We start from the raw sequence: 7,060 nt of genomic DNA on the forward strand, positions 1-7,060 counted from the left end.
GTGAGAAGCTACTCCTTCGTGAGGTTTTCACCTCCGTGCAGGATAGTGGACCACTTTCGGAATACATCCGTACCTATGTCTTCGAGAGATTTTTATCTCTGTGCAGCCATAGGGAAATGTATTCCCCTGAACTGAACTCGGTCTGTATGAGCCTATAATGGGTGAAGATCGAGGAATCTGCTGGTTCGGGTATCTTGACTTTAGAGCCAAACCTCATATAGTGGACTTAGGAACTTAACCTAGGTAGAGCCACTCCAAATCCCTAGTGGTTACCTGATTAGGTACTTTCTGTTTCCTTGTTTACTTCTATTTTGTACTAACCCTTTTTGTTGTGTTTTGATTGTGATTGCATTACATTTGCATCTTAGGAAAGAGATATTGATTCAAGTCCGATTACTAAATTAGAAAGCTTGTCATGGAATACGGATTCCTTGATAAAGTGGAAAACAATACGGCTACCTTAATATATTCTGAAAAACACATGGAAGAGTTCGTGACCTTGCTTCGTGGCCTGAGGATTCAAGGCGATTGTCTAAGAGCCTTCGACGTTCCAACCCCCTTAAAGAAGCTAACGAGCCTTATGAAGATGGGCAGATGATGGATCGCGACCAATATCAAGAAAAGGAGCTAGCAGTGGCATCTATTGGAAATTGGTGAGATTATCTCAAACATGCGCCTGAAGAAAAAGATCAATGTTGTTTCTTGGAATATGAGGGTGAGGCCGTACATGTATCCATTTTATGTAAAGAAATTTGTCTTCTAGAAATTTTTTCTAAATGTAATTGAATCAGAATCAACGTCTCTTTAGGCATTCATTTTATGCATCTGCATTACATGCATTAAAATCCATTGAAAGAGTCTAATTGGGTCAATTTATTTTAGCTAATCTGGAAAACCACCAACCAAACATCCTTACGGTACTCGTCGCAAAACTAAGGAAATGGATCAAAGATTAGAGAAATTGGAGCAAATGCAAAAAGAAATACAAGATCAGCTACAGAAACAAATGAAGGAGCAATTGGAAAAAATTTAACAGGACATGATAGAAAGGATTCGGGAGTCTCAAAAGGACATGATGACTGAGCTGACGTAATTACTAAAAGGAATTAATAAGGGGAAAGGCCCTATGATAAATGATGAAGAAGAAGACAAGGATAGACCTATCTATCCTCTAGGCTTTATGCCTCTACATGCGTAGACTCAGACCGAGGTACCTCCGCGCAGATCCTCTATTTCCATTGGGCCTCAGAGGTTTCAAATCGATGTTTCATTACCGATGAACTTTCTGGCCGGATCAGGTCCTACCCTGGTGATAATCTGGTTAATCTTGCCGTCCCGGATTTTGATGAAGCAGCTAAGGAAGGAAAGGCAAACGCAGAATTGCCAAACAGTGGGAAGATAGGTGTAAATGGTTGGAGGAAAAATTCAAAGCCTTGGAAAGTGCCGAAAATCACCATGGAATCGATGCAAAAGATCTGGGCTTGGTTCCAGACTTAGTACTCCCTCACAAGTTCAAGATGCCTGAATTTGAGAAATATAGTGGGACCAGTTGCCCAGAAGCCCATATCACCTGTTCTGTAGAAGAATGACTGGGTATATTAATAATAATCAGCTATTAATACATTGTTTTCAAGATAGCCTTATTGGAGCAGCGTTGAAATAGTACAATCAGTTGAGCCGTACCGAGATTGGTTCATGGAGGGACCTAGCACAGGCATTCATGAAACAATACAGTCATGTAACGGATATGGTTCTCGATAGAATCACCTTGCAAAATTTGGAAAAGAAATCGAGCGAAAGTTTTAGGCAGTATGCACAGAGGTGGAGGGAGGTTGCAGTCCAGGTTCAGCCACCCCTCTTAGAGAAAGAGACGACAATGCTCTTCATTAATACACTGAAAGCCCCGTTCATTACGCATATGTTAGGAAGCACAACAAAAAGCTTTTCTGACATAGTTATGAATGGTGAAATGATTGAGAATGCTATAAGAGCCGGAAAAATTGAGGCGGAAGAGAGTAATAAGAGGTCAACCCCAAGGAGAAGAGAAAATGAGGTGAACAACATAGGTTACTCAAGGTCAGTAAGTCATCCAGGTAAAGGGGTCGCTAGTAAATAAGGTTCATCAAGACAAGAATCTTATGTGAAACAAGGCACTGAGAACCTCCAGTTCATGCCAATTCCGATGTCGTATAAGGAGCTGTATCAAAGCTTATTCAACGCGCACATTGTTGCCCCTCTCTACACAAAACCTCTATAGCCTCCGTACCCCAGATGGCACGATGCAAATGCACAATGCGATTATCATGCGGGAATGACGGAACATTCCATAGAAAATTGCATTGCCTTTAAAAAACTGATTGAAAGGCTTATCAGTATGAGCGTCGTCAAATTTAATGATTCCTCCAGTGCGGAAAATCCATTACCCGATCATAATGGATAAATGAAGTGAATGCAACGCATAAAGAAAAGTGGGAAATGTTCACATCGATGAAAAAGCAACTGAAGAAGGGACATTGTTAGATATCCGCCCTCATAACCCTGGGAGTGTTCTAAGAAATTAGACTGCGGAAGAAATCCCTGTAGTTTTTAAAGCTTATTTAGAGTAATGTTCAGAACATTTTGTTGTTTTTAGCCTAGAAATAATAGAAATTCCTTGTGAAATAGGCTCATGTCTGAACGTTGTTATTTTAATGAAATACATCTTTGCAATCATTACTGAGGCAATATTTTCATTCTTTACAAACAATTCCAGATTCTTTCATTCTTTTGGATTTTCTTATTATTCATTCATTCATAATCATATAGTACAAATAATTATTCATGAATTTATACATTCTTTTGTATATTCTTCGGTACTTATCATGGGTCCCCAGATATCAATTACGTGAATGACTCTGCTACGGACCCAGATTTTCCTTTTGAGCGGGGCATGTGCTAAGAAGGATCTCATAACTTTAAAAATGACAAAGATTGTAGCTTATCTCCTGACTTGTTGAGGATGGTTGAACAAGAGGATAGACAGATCCTACCTCACACGGAATCATTAGAAATTGTGAGCTTGGTGAAGATTAGAATTTACCTAATCGCAAAAATAAAGTGAGACCTCATTAAGTTACCTCTAAAGTTCGAAGATATATTTGTAGGATCATACCAGGTTATGCCCGGTTTAAGCACTATAATGAAATTTGCACAACAGCACGATGTCAAAATTTGTATGAACGATGTAATTCTTTGCTAGGGCAATGCCTTTCTTGTTGACTCAGTATAGCTTTGCCTATTTGAAGTCGAGTTTCCATCTCTTCAAGTTTTGTTGGATTTTATCTTGATTAAAGAGGAGGATCCAAAGTTTTCTATCGAAGTTTCACCCCAGAAGGCTCTATGAAAGAAATCTGATACCAAAGAAGGTTTTTCGCATACAAGATGAAAGTGGAAGATCTTAGGTGGAGGACTTTATCTATAAAAACATTGATTCTGGTCGAAAGAGGATAACAAGGACTTGCCTAATCCTATGAGTGTAGATTCAAAAAAACAAAAAAAATCTAAAAAAAATCAAAATCAAAGTCAAAAGAGAAATTAAAAGAAAGAAGAAAAAGAAAAAAGAAAAGAAAAGGAGAGACCAAGACAAAAACCCGCAAAGGGCGCTTTATGACCAAATGTGGTTTTGAGTTGAAAACCCGAAAAGGGCGACTCAAATTTTAGGCAAATGGGGCATAGACATCACCATTATCGAAGACTTATAATGGGCATTACCTCATTTTTGAGATCATTCGAGGCTGTTTCATAAGCCAATGTCGTCATATGCTTATTCCAAAGAAGATGGTATTGGAAAATGCATTGAACTTGAATGACGGCACGATAGCTGAGGGCTGAAATCAATTCAAAATTAGACACCATGGTTTGTCACCGTATTGCAAAACAATGAATTGCAAGAAATGACTGAGACTTACAAGGGTTGGCATGTGAAGTTACCATCTGCCTTCTTTGTTTTTTGGAACGTTTATCGGAGCTTTGACTGGGGCAACACTGTTTTCTCTGATTTACAAGACGGAAGTAGTTCTACCAATTGAAGTAGAAATCCATGTTCTCTGGGTTATAGTTGAGTAGAATGAATCCAATCTGATCAAAAGAAAAGGATAAAAGCTATTCAGTACAGTTAGATGTACCAAAGGCAGATAATGTGAGCCTACAATCAAAAGGTTTGCCTCAGAGAATTCCATAAGGGGAACCTAATTTGGAGAAAGATTCTTCCTACACAAAAGGATTTTAGAGGAAAATGGATGCCAAATGCCTTTTCCGAAGAAGCTCTGATCTTGAGTAGGATAGATGGTAAAACTCGCCAAATCCTATAAACTCAGATTCAATCAAGAATTACCTCACCTGAAGAAGGAGAAAGGGCCAAGGTGAAAACCTGCAAAGGGTGCCTTGATTCCAAAAAAAAGGGGGTGAAAAGTGAAAAATGAAAATGAAAAATGAAAATGAAAAAGTAAAAATGGAGAGGCTAAGGGAAAAAACCCGCAAAGGGTACCTTAGGCCAAAGGGGATTTGAGTTGAAAACCCGAAAAGGACGGCTCAAATATTGATCAGAATGGGGCATGAAGGGATCAGAGCAACTCGTATCTTGATCAGATTGGGGTATGTGGTAATCTTGTTATACCTGAATCAACAGGAAAAAGTAGGCGACATCTTGGGGCATCGACAAAGCACTGTAGATCTCCTAAACACATGTCAAACTCAGAATGGTCTTCAGAAAGTTTGTACAGAGAAGTTCAAGCTGCGATATCTGGGGCACCCAATTCTCATATTATTTATATTAAATTTGTTGTTCTTGGAATACCTTTTTCTTTTCCAATATGTACATTCCCAATCAATTATTTTATTATCCTTCTTTACTATTTTTTATAATTTATTCATTTTGAGCTATGCTTAGAACCAACTTTATTCTTATCCATTGTCATGACCCTTTTTGCAAGCATGTTGCATTGGAATAATGATCAATGGACTAATAAAAATTTCACAAAGGAAGTTTTGCATATTACTCTGAAAAGTTTCTAAATAATATAGGAGCCTGAAACAGAACTATTGTTTAGAACGCACTAGGTAAAGGTTGGAAATTTGAGAAGGAAGAGTCTAAATTTGGATTTTCTCTTTGGATTTTGTTGTCAAATGCATTGATTGAACAAAATGATAAGATGACGGGTTAATGACAAAGCTTAAATGAACAAGCAAGCAATAATCATCAGGCAATAGGAAGAGGTCACCTTGGAGAAGAGGGCCTTCATCTACACATAGGTCTTTGGTATAACACCCTGAGAATGGTGTAAGGAACCAGAACGATGTAGATCCTATATCCTTGAATTGTGATAAAAGAGGATTGAGGAAAAGTCATATTTCTACCCTTGAATTACAGTGGGAGAATGATGGTACAAATCTTGCGCCCCAATGGATTGAACTTTTTCGGTTTACAGAGGGGGCAATCTGACTAAGTGTTTCTTCAGAAAACGCCAGTAGAGAAGGAAGGTGTTATAGCACTTCAGTGACAAAGCCTTAATAAACTTCGAGTAATGACAACCTAAGCGGGATCATTCTCAAAAAAATAAAATTTTGCATTCATGCAAACACCATTCACACATGTCTAGTTAGGAGCATCTGATTCATTTTGATCATGCCATCCTAATCATTAGGCATAATTAGGTCATGTTCCCCAGGGAAAAGATCAGTGAAGATAGCAGATCTTTCCTTCCTGCATTGACAGTGAAGCAGATTGAAAACAAAGCCTTGCCTCCATCGGTTGTAATGGAGCTGGTTAAAGATAGTAGATCTTGCCTTCCTGCATTGACAGTGAAGCAGATCGAAAACAAAGCCTTGCCTCCATCGGTTGCAGTGGAGCTGGTTAAAGATAGCAGATCTTGCCTTCCTGCATTGACAGCGAAGCAGATCGAAAACAAAGCCTTGCCTCCATCGGTTGCAGTGGAGTAGGTTAAAGATAGTAGATCTTGCCTTCCTGCGCTGACAATGAAGTAGATCGAAGAAATAAAGCCTTGCCTCCCTCGGTTGCAGTGGAGCAGGTTGAAGATAGCAGATCTTGCCTTCTTACGCTGACAACGAAGCAGATCTAAGATACCAGCCTTGCCTCCCTCGGTTGCAGTGGAGCAGGTTAAAGATAGCAGATCTTGCCTTCCTGCATTGACAGCGAAGCAGATCGAAAACAAAGCCTTGCCTCCATCGGTTGCAGTGGAGTAGGTTAAAGATAGTAGATCTTGCCTTCCTGCGCTGACAACGAAGCAGATCGAAGAAATAAAGCCTTGCCTCCCTCGGTTGCAGTGGAGCAGGTTGAAGATAGGGGATTTTACCTCCCTGTGGTTACAGTAAAGTACATTGAAGCCAGTAATTCTATCTTCCTGAGCGGTGCAGTGGAACAGATTAAAGCCACATCGGTGAATCTTGCTTCCCCGACATTGCAGTTAAAAAGATTAAAGCTACAACAGCGAATCTTATTTCCCTGGCGGTGCAGTGGAACAGATTAACGCCACAATGGCGAATCTTACTTCTCCGACATTGCAATTAAAAAAGATTAAAGCTACGACAGCGAATCTTGCTTCTTCAACATCACAGTTAAACAGATTAAAGTTACGAGTTACAAATCCTATCTCCCCGACATTACGGTAGAGTGGATCGAGACACCAATTCCTGTACCTCTGAAGATGCAGTCGGATGGGATGAGGCTACTTGAAAAGCAGGAGCACCAAAGTCCAAGCACGACTGGGCAAAATTGGCCATTTCTGAGTATTTGCTCTGTTCCCGCTACACAACAACGAGCAAAGAGGGGCAGCTGTAAGGCCCAATATTTGCCCGGCCCGTAATAAAATAAACCAATCAATATTTAAAAGTCCTCAGTCTAAACACATGGGCCCAGCATGGCCCAAATCGTTTTTAAACCAATACCCATACAATTGAAACCCTAAACCCAGACTTAACCCGGACCCAATTCCTAAAACAGTGGCACAATTACTATGAGGCCCAATGCCCAAAATGATTCCAAAAACCCTAAGGCAGTAGGCAA

This window comes from Gossypium hirsutum, chromosome D06, assembly GCF_007990345.1.
Source record: "Gossypium hirsutum isolate 1008001.06 chromosome D06, Gossypium_hirsutum_v2.1, whole genome shotgun sequence".
In the NCBI taxonomy this organism is placed as follows: Eukaryota; Viridiplantae; Streptophyta; class Magnoliopsida; order Malvales; family Malvaceae; genus Gossypium; species Gossypium hirsutum.